Source organism: Alexandromys fortis, unplaced genomic scaffold (genome assembly GCF_014885135.2).
Source record: "Alexandromys fortis isolate MF-2015 unplaced genomic scaffold, M_Fortis_MF-2015_v1.1 scaffold_82, whole genome shotgun sequence".
Classification (NCBI taxonomy): domain Eukaryota; kingdom Metazoa; phylum Chordata; class Mammalia; order Rodentia; family Cricetidae; genus Alexandromys; species Alexandromys fortis.
In genome coordinates this window covers 6,172,366-6,183,229 of record NW_026067963.1, presented here as the reverse complement: position 1 = coordinate 6,183,229, position 10,864 = coordinate 6,172,366, and positions in this window count along the sequence as shown.

The following is a 10,864-nucleotide window of genomic DNA, read 5'->3' as shown; positions in this document are numbered from 1 at the left end:
GATTCTCCCGCTCCAGACAGACGCAGGTTAAGATCCTCTCTGGTAAGCCAGCTTGTGGGCTACACAGAATATTAGAAATGGGTTAGAACAATATGTAAGAGCTAGCCAATAAGAAACTGGACCTAGCCGGGCCAGGCAGTGTTTGAAAGAATACAGTTTCCGTGTAATTATTTCGGGCATAAGCTAGCCATGAGGGCGGCCGGGTGCGGGGACGCAGCCCTGCCGCCGCTCCTATTTCAACAACAGTGTTATCCAGTTCTCCAGTGACGCCAGCATTTGCAGCAGATCGTGAACATCAAAATAGTTAATATTTGTTTTGTAAGTCTATAAATTATTTACATTTCAATTCCACGTCTTTCTTTAAATATCGCAAGGATGAGTTTTGTAGATCATCCAGCTATGAGTGCATTACAAACCAAGGAAACTAAAATGGCACTATGTAGTTTCTGATCTCAGGAGGTGAACTCTGCAGGAGACAGAATATATGTTAACCAACTAATGAAGTCACTGCCAGATGGTGAGGAGTGTGGTGGAAGACACAACTGTGGCAGTTTCTAGGGCCCCTTTGACAAAGACTGTACCTGGGTGTTTGAAAACAATAGCAATGTATTGTCTAAGCTCAAGGGGCCATAAAGGCTGTGCTCTCTCTGAAGGGCCTTTCAATCCCTCTTTTCTAGATTCTGGAAGTGCCCTGATTTACAATTATTTCAGTCTATACGGGATCTTATTTTTATGTGGGAGTCGCAGTTAATTTTTCTTGTATGCTTATAACATTCACTCAGCCCATTCGCAAACATCTCAAAGTCACGGCCCAGGTTGACACACCTCAATGCCCTTAGTAGGACTTTATTATGTTTCTTTTGCCACTTTCAGTCAAGATAAATGATTATAAATAAAGAATACCTTTTCTTGGCTTTACTAGACTCCTGTTTTTATTATTTAGTATATATGTTATTATATCGTAACTTCCCCATGTCTTATACATCCGTGTCAACAAATTTGATGGCTATGAGAAATGATGTGTTTGTAATACCTGTCCTAGGTTCTGGGCCTTCTTCATTCCTTATCATCACTTTCCATGTAGAATATATATATATAGAATTAATGTACTGCAAGAAGTAAGTGAGACCCCTTTATTAATTCAGGTGCTCACGACTGGCAGACGGGAACTTGGCTTTGTTGTTAGTATGGACAGTGAGCGTTGATACAAAACACATGTTTCACTTCAGAAGGCCTGAGTTTATTCTAAGCCCAATACGAATGACCATGGCCATGAAATTTGGATTATAGTTACCCTGTATAACATGTTCTACAATGTGGTGAAATTGGTTTCATGAACTATTGTCGGCATATGATAGAAGTTGTCGTGATGACAGTATTCGAGCACATTGATGGGAAGGAGCAGGGATTTCAGGGAAGCAGGGGATTGCTATTAGTTTCAGGTGTGATCAGATAGCATCAGATCTTGGGTTGAGGGAAGCTAGTGTTCTGCTGAGTTAACATAGTCCAAAGGTTTTGCCAGATAGTGGAAAGTATGCTAAGTTAGACCCAAACATGGACGTAAATGACTACTCAGGGGATTAAAGTTAGTTCAAGAAATTTCGGCTCTGAATGTGAAATATTTCACCTTTCCACAATCAGGAAATCCTAACCAGCCAATCAGTATCGTAGGACCTTTGACTTGTAGGCTTCTTTTCTCTTGGAATTTCAGCTTCCAATAGACATTTCGAAATGTCATATATTCCTTCTGTAAACTAACCCCGAAGAAGCTGAATTTAAGGAAAATAATGCTTCATGCCACAGGAACTTAATTGTAAAAGTATCTGAGTGTCTGGACCAACAGGTAGAAACAGATGAGGTGAGCACTGCAAAGCTGATGTATCAAACAGAACCATCGACAGATGTCAACACATAAAAACTGCATGCAATAAGCTTCTCTCTCCAACTCTTTTCACAGATCTAAATGTGGGAGGCTATGGTGTGAATGTGAACTCTGTTGCTGTTCACAGCAGGTGTTTATTTTCCTGTCATTCAAGTCATTCAGTGTGCTAGCCTGTTGACATTCCCAGTAAGAGGAAGGATGGGTCACTAGTTTCTTACCTTTGATTCTAACCCCTACATAGACGGAGTCTTTGGGGTGCTCAAGTACATAAGAAACAGGAAGTTAACTGAAGGTAGGAATTCATTGGTAGGTTCATGGGGTCATGGTTCATACTGGGTGGGATTCTGATTTGACACATTTGCTTTATATGTCATTCATACTCATAACTCCAATAAACCCATTGGTTAACTCAGCTAGACTCGGATGGAGTCTCTTCTTTAGTCTCTCGCTGTGCCCTAACTGAAGTGAACAAACCCTTGTCCACACTTCCTCAGAAAAAAGTGACACAGCAGTGAGCTTTCTAAGAAGCAACAGAGGTTCAGGCTTTTAAGGGAAATAAATACAAATAAAACTTTATTTTTAAGAGCTTCCATTATTTTTACTTTTGATGATAAATTTGTAGTATCCTAGTTGGAGGCACTTTGTCAAAAAGCCTTAACGTTTTCAAGTGTCTGTGAATTAATGAGAACATCTTTTGGACTCCAGCCTTGAGACTTATAAATGCTCACCAGAGTTCTGCTGCTAGGATGGAACATTTAGAAACACTGAAGGTTGGATTTGGCGTGAACCACGCAGCACACTCTGGTGCATCTTCAGAGCATCTGTGCATGGGGTAGCTCAGCATCTTTGTGATCTTTCAGAGGAATGAGTCCCTTTTTGTCTCCCTTCTCTGCCATCTGCATCTGACGGCATTATCTCAGTCTTGCTTCTCTTGGCCACAAAGCTTCAGTCACTGATCCAAGTTACATGACAAAATCGGAACACATGTGAAATATGTCCAAGGGGATATGTAATACCACAGATCAGGATTATATCACGAGGAAAAGGAGAAAGGACAGATAGTATGCTGGGACCAGCAATGCTTACTACACCTGTGTATAATAGTTATATACAGACATAAAACCACTTAAAATAGTGCTATATGGTATATTCAATACCGTGGAAAATGATTTATAAGTCATAAATAATCGTTTCCGTATTCTATACTTTGGATGATCACATTAACAAGAATAGCAGCAAAGTCTATCAAAATTCATATTATTAAAAAAAAGACTTTTGAACAAGTGGCCCTGTGATTATTTCTGGGTCAGGCAAGCTATTGGAAGCAGGATGGTGGAATCACAGGTTTCTATAGAATATTTGACCAGTAATATCAGATTCCTGCCCCATCTTTCAGCTATTTTTTTTCCATACACATTTCCTAAAGAAGATGTGCTATTTAAAAGCATCTGGCTATGTCTGGAGTCCTAGCAGGCTAGTCATCTAGGCTAGAGAGCTAATGAATTGCTTCCAAACTCAGTGCCCAGAGTATCCATTTTTCTCTGTCCCTAAGCACAACCTGTGTCTTGGAACTCTAATTGGAGGCCATAGGTTCAGATTTTGGTGAGGGCAAAGCCAAAGTAAGCTCAGCTGAGACATAGAAGAGTGGAGAGCAGTTTATTGCTTTCAACGGGTAGGGAGAAGATAGAAGTCATTTCCAATGCAACACTCATCTAAAACAATGAGAGTTCAGGGGTGTAATTAGGAAGCTGTACACGGGCTTTGCTGAGCATGCTCAGTGCAATGTCATGAAGATTAAAGTGAAAGACAAATGCTTCTGGGCATGCAGAGGTTGTACCGCAGCATTTTAGCTGAAAATGAAGAATACCGTGAAGGGTCGCGAACACAAGAGCTCCTTTGAAAGTGCCTGCCTTGTTTAGTGGTTAACAGGACAGCGCATGTTCTTATGACAAAAACAGAAGGGAGAGGAGTGCAGCTGAGCCCCCTTGAAGAACCAGACCCAATGACTGACAACTACAGCTTTGGGGAAGGGATGAGGAGGAAGAAAACAATCTCTATTAAAACAATGTTTTAATATTTTAAAACAGTAATCCTCATTTCTATGATATATATCCTCTCCAGTATTCTAGAATATGGCATCTAATCTAATTTTGTTTTAGGAAAACAAAGGTAAAAAAAATATTACTTGTTTTTGGTCAATTATGTCAATTCCTCTAAACATTCCTATTTTTTTGTCTTTTACAATAAGCATATTTTAATTTGATAATAAAACACAGCTGTCCTATTGGCATGAAACTTTTGATACAAAAGTTTAATGAGATGATATCCTGAGACAGCATTCGATTTTCTCTCCTTGTGCTTCCCTCAACATAAATTTTTCCTGCAGTAAATAGCAATGACAGACACTACTGTAGGGATAGACTCTTTATCTGATATAGATAATAAAAAAACAAAGAAAGTAAATGAACTTTTTATGACTAAAGGAATAGGATCAGGAAAAGCAATAAAATTAAAGGAAATTAAACATGGCAGGAAAGTAACGTCTGAATTGAAATGAACCTTTGAAGTCATTCACCTGTTGTAACATCTTTACTTTCAAAACAGAGTTACGGTTGTAACACCCCTGGTATATAGTCACTTGAGTTCTGCTTATAGCATTTAATAACACAGTATTCGCTATCCTTCATATTAATAGAGCTTATGTTAGTGAGGTCTGTTTATCACCAGTAGCTTCTTGGGTTGTACCCAACGTACTTTTTGAAGAGCTGGGCGTTTTCCCATCTCCCACAACATGCCCGCTCCTTCCCAAAGCATGACTGATTAAATGGATGCACAAAATACGTGTTTAGTCTTAAAGTTCTCCTTGCTTAATTTTCTCAAAAGAGAAACACTTCCACCCCTGTCCAGGATCAGAGAGTTTGTTGTGACACTGTGTTTCCTATTAGTGTCGGAAGCTACACATATCAAGTTGTATTAATATGAATACGGAACTGGGAGCTGAACAAGGGCAGCAATGATAGACAAAGGGCCTCGACTCAACACAAACAACTCCAGGCAGTCAAGGAATGTTGAGAGTTGGAGAAGTTGTCTTCCTCTGGGGAGAACATACTGATTGGTTATCCAATACCAAATGGTTAGCAAGTATATAATATATAATGCAAGTAACATTATATAGATTTGACAAGTTATATTTAGGAATACATGTATATACATAAAGACAACCAATAACAACAAAAAAGAGACCATGCATTTGAAAGAGAACAAAGGGACTTGGAAGGATGTAAGGGAAGGGAGAAATAATGTATTATATTATTATCTCAAAAAAGAAATAATCAAAAATAAATAAACGAATGTTTTCAATGTTAGGTGTAATTCAAGTTTTTCCTGCAGATAGTTTTTGATGTTTTATTTAATATGCCTTATAAAGTCTTCCTAATTTACTGATCAATTTCCCTAAATCTCTGCATTGATTCTTTGTATTATTTTTACTTACCTCCTTGATAATTTTACATCAAATTCTATTTGATTTTTTTCTTTACAGCTATTGTATAAAATAACAGCATTTGATAGGCCAAAAGGACATCATAACAATTTTTCCTATTATCCAGCATTTTAAAACAATTTTATTTAGATTATTTGTGTTAAGATCTAACACTGGAGTTTTATTTACTCTAAAAATGGAGATAAAGTTACCATATCATAAATATTTGCCCTGTCCCATAATATTTGTTATAATAGCATTTTACTTTTAAGATATGTCTCTAAATAGGTATGCACAAGAGGATAGACTGTCCTTGAACTATATCATATAGGCATTCATAGGGTATAGTTATATACCAAGTGTATTTGACAATCATGTTTATCCAAACTTAAAAGCTGCAAGACAAAGACCACCATGCTGTCTTTTTCACCATGTAGCCATTTAAACAGGCCACAGTTCCTTTTAGAATTGGGTTTCTTGTTCCTACTGATGATTTCTTGAAGACTCTGAAAAACCATTGGATAAAAAAGGGCAAGTATTTCCGGAAAGATGCCAAATAAGAATCATTCCCAGTCACATAGCAGAGTCCAGGATTGGTCTTGCCAATTCAATGCTCTCTCTGCACATTTTGGGTATTTGCAGTTCTTTCATATAAATGGGACCATTTTAGAAATATGCCAAGAAGGATGCTAATTTTTGCTTTTCTTATAATGTTGCATTTTGTTCTTCAAAGAGAAATACAGAATTACTTGTCCCCATTTTTTATGCATGCCCACACATACATAGACACTGTGTCTGGTTTTAATTACTAACTGAGACAAGCTACAAACTGAGCCGTTAGAGGCTAGAGTTTCCTATTTTTCTGATTTTCTCTTTGTGATGCAGACTCCAGAATTTACCTATGTCTTCCCCTCATTGATTATATCAAGTTCTTTATTACATATCACATAGATTTGGAAGAATTAGTACTCATCTACTATAATTAAAGATTATATATTTAGCTTTTTTTTTTATCTCAGTGAATAATTAAAACACCAAAATAGTCACAAAATGTAAATCATGCTTAGATGAGTCGCCTGTGTTTAGTAGAAACCAACAAAGAAGCAGGATACCTAAATGAATATTGAAATTAAATGAAAAATTATAAATGTAGAAGATACATCAATGACATTATTTGAGTAACTGGTGACAAGGCAACATGGATCAGAACATAAAGCAAATGAGGACATTTATAACATTTCAGGTCACTCAGCTGTAGGAAGGTCAGGTCTGTCAGGTCTTAGAGATATGGCCTCAAGTCATTTAGGTAGATTTAGTTTCTTCATATTAGTGTCTAGAGCAGGGATAATAATTATTTTAATGATTGCATTAAACTTATAGAATTGAACGAGAAAATGTGTAGGAAACAAAACTGTTTGTTGCCTGGCATGTATCTTTTGGCATTATTGTTAGTGGTAGATGATTTCTTTCCTAAGTCAGGTTCTTATCTTTAGTTTTCTCTATATATTATTCCTTTTCTCTATATTAGTGTCTGTGTGTGTGTGTGTGTGTGTGTAATCCCACACAGATGTCATTGACCATTGAAAAGTTTAAGTTTATCAGATAACTTCAATTCTTAAAAATCTGCCTATCGACCCTGGTGCATCAGCAGCATGCTCTGAGCAGGCAGAAGCTGAGGTCCTGCCTAGTGTCCTCGCCTCCTTTGTTTCATTGTTCTGATTATCCTAGATTCCCTGCTTTTAAAATGTGTCACCCTAGACCAAAATATATTGCATGGAAAAAATTTAATAAAAATGTGTCAATCTTGTTTTTATTTCAAAACATTTTAATAAACTGCTTCTTCTCCTTGGCATGCTTATTATAATTCCTTCATGTAGAATTCCTGCTGTCAATTGTCGACTCTACTATTATATGTTCAAAGAAGTATTCTCTGACTTGATTGATGTAAAAGACTCCCGTATCAGTAACCTTCTGAATGTTAATTTTATTACTTCTGCTTTCTAGATTAACTATTATATTCATTTGTTATTAATTATCTACATATCCCTGGCTTAGTTAGGGTTTCTTTTGCTATGAAGAGACACCATGACCACAGAAACTCTTATAAAGGAAAATATTTAATTGAGGTAGCCTGCTTACAGTTCACAGGTTCAGTTCATTACCCTTATGGAAGGACATGGTGGTGTGAGGGCAGATATAGTGCTGGAGCAGAGAGTCCTTACATTTTGATCCAAAGGTAACAGAAAGTGAGCTCAGACACTGGACAGGATCTTGGGCATATATGAGACCTCAACATGCACCTCCACAGTGACACACTTTCTCCAATAAACCACACTAATCCAACAAGTCCTCACTTACTAATAGTGCCAGTCCCTTTGGGGACCATTTTCTTTGAAACCACTACATTCCACTTCCTGGCCCCCAAAAGGTTTATAACCATATCATAATACAAAAATGCATCTAGTAGAATTTCAAAAGTGTCCACAGTCTCATTTAACAATCACAAATTTATTTCAAAGTTTAACATTCAAAGTCTCTTCTAAGATTCATGAATTCTCTTAACCATAGTCTCTTATAAAACCAAAATAAAAAACAGATCACATACATCTACATATAATGGCATAAGATATATATTACCATTTAAAATATAGGGAAGGGAACATAGTGAGGAAATACTGGACCAGAGCAAGACCAAAGACCAGCTGGGCAAATTTTAAACTATGTATTTCCATGTCTGATTTCACAACACTCTTCAGATCTCCAACTCATTTCAGCTTTGTTGACTGCCAAACCCTTCTTTCTCATGGGCTGGTTTCCATCCATATAGCAGTTTTCCTTGGCAGGTATCCTACATCTCTGGCATCTCTAGCATCTTGGGGTCTCCAAGACAATCCAGGCTTTGCCTCCACAGCTTCACACAATGGCCTCTCTAGGCTTCCACTCCTGACACACCCCTAGCCTTAGCAGCATTCCTAAGACATGGAGGCAAATTTCATAGCCCTTTCTTCTACCCTTAACTCTCAAGCCAGAACCACATGGTCAAAGATGCCAAATTCTGCTGCTTACTGGGCTAGAACATGGCCACCTCATTCAAGTACATTTTTATCGGCTTTGTTTCTTCCACTGCCTCTGCTTGGTTATCCTTAAACCTTAGACCAAGCTGGCCTTGAACTTAGAGATTTTTTAATTACATCTTCACCAACTTGTTTCGTTTTTCCTGATTTACTTCACTGCCCAATCCTGACTGTTCTAGTATTTGTTATGTAGACCAGGCTGACCTTTATAAGTTAGAAACTTAGTTAGGTGGTATCCTGCCCTGAGGTCACCACTCCCTTTATTCCACTTCTTTATCTGTTTATCTCCTTGAACCCAGAACTTAGCTCCATTCCACTTCTTTTTATCCTCAAATTTCCCTTTTTCATTATAAATTCACATAAATATGAACACTAGTAACCACAGCACAGAGTCTGTACTAGGCTGGTTTGAGATTTCCTCTGTCAAGGGAGTTAATCCAAAACTCTTCCCTTTAGCCTCAAGCAAACTTTCAGACAAGGAAAAAAGTAGGCACATTCTTCACCAAAATATGAAAAGAAGAATTTTTAGACAGCATACTAAAATTCTTTTTCTCTGAAATATCTTGAGCCAGCCCTCCACGGTTCAGCTCTCTCTTAGCACCACTGTCTTCCATGCTCCTACTGGTATGGACCATTAGGCAGTGTTTACTGCATTCCACTGCTTTCCTAACCCAAACTCCCTAAATCCATTTCCTCCAAACAAAAGCATGACCAGGCCTTTCAAGGCAATTCCCCAATTCCTGGTACCAACTTTAATTGGGATAACTCACTTAGAGTTCAGACATTTAGTCCATTATCTTCGTGGTGAGAAGCAAAACAGTATACAGGCAGACATGGTGCTGGAGCAGAGAGTTCTTAATCTTGATTCAAAGGCAACAGAAAGTGAACTCAGTCACTGGGTGGTGTCTTGAGCATATATGAGACTTCAAAACCCACCTCTACAGTGACACATATCCTCCAACAAGACCATACCTAATCCAACAAGTACCTACTAATAGTGCCAGTCCCTTTAGGGGCCATTTTCTTGCAAACCAGCATAATGTCATTAGAGTTTAAGTTCTCTGAAAGCATTGGTTTCTGTCATTTTCCCATCCTGCATCCTTAACAATAGAGGGATACCTAAAATACAATAATATGATTGATATAAAAAATACATCACAGGGTACTATAATTAAAAGAGTTTTCAAGGAAGGGGCATTATTCCTAAAATCTTTCTCTGAACTGTCAGTCTGTAAGTTCCTCCAGAATTGTGACTAAATGTGTGATACTTTATTAACAAGCATACTCTTTACCATTGGCATTTAGGTATAGGAAGTATAAGGCTACTTCAAGGCTAGTACAAGGAAAGGCTAGTACAAAAGGAAGAAAGACAGGTGGTATTTATAAAGCTAAATTCAAGGGGGGAAGTATGAGGGAAACAAATATATTCTATAGTGATAAAATATAGCTTTCAATGAGACTATTTGATAGAAATATTCATTTGGAATCAAATAGAATTATATTTGAAAAGAAAAAGAATGATAAATAAATTTACTGCTATAAATTATTATGCTAAATATACCATTTTCAAATTTCAAGTGCCAACTGAAAAGGATTGTGTGGGCTATATGAATTCAACTAAGCAGCTATGACCTTTAAGATATATTTCTATTAATTCTAATAATTGATAAAGTAGTTTGGAGAAACTCCAAAGACCTTATGAAGGACAAGGTCAAGTTAATAAACACAGCAGAGAAAGTCATGCCAACCATCTTTGCATTCAATGAGTCCTAACTAAGATCATGTCGTGCCACTTGACCTCCAGCTCTATTGGGAAGAAAAGAACAAAACCTTGGCTGATCAATGTTGAAAGTTATTTTTAGCATGTTCAAGCGACCAATGTAAAAATCCCATGAACGCAATGGGTCAGAGCAACAGCAATTTATTTCTTGCACTTCTAGAATCTGGGAATTACAAGGTCACAGCAGATTTGTTGTTTAAAGTGAGAGTCTCCTTCCTGCTTCATAAACAGCAATGTTCTTCATATGGAAATGGCAGAAAATGACAAGGGATATATCTCTGGCCACTTCTGTGGGAAAATTCATCCCTTTCTTGAGGAAGGTATCTTCAGGACCTAATAATGACCTTCTAATCTTGTTAGTTTCTAATGCCATCACCAAGAGGGTTAAAATTTCAATGTGTACTTTGGAAATAACAAACATTCAGATAATAGCAGTCATCTTTATCAAACTTTTAGAGAAACCAAGATTGCTGGGAGTAATCGGAAAGAGGTTGTTTATACCTCGGGACACAGAGTTCTCAGATGGCACTTTTAAAGAGAAGAATTCATTAGGAAACATTGATCTTTTTTTTTTTTGTACTGCTCACATAAATTTTTTTAAATATAAGTTTTTATTGAAAAAAAAAAAAGATTTCCGCCTCCTCCCC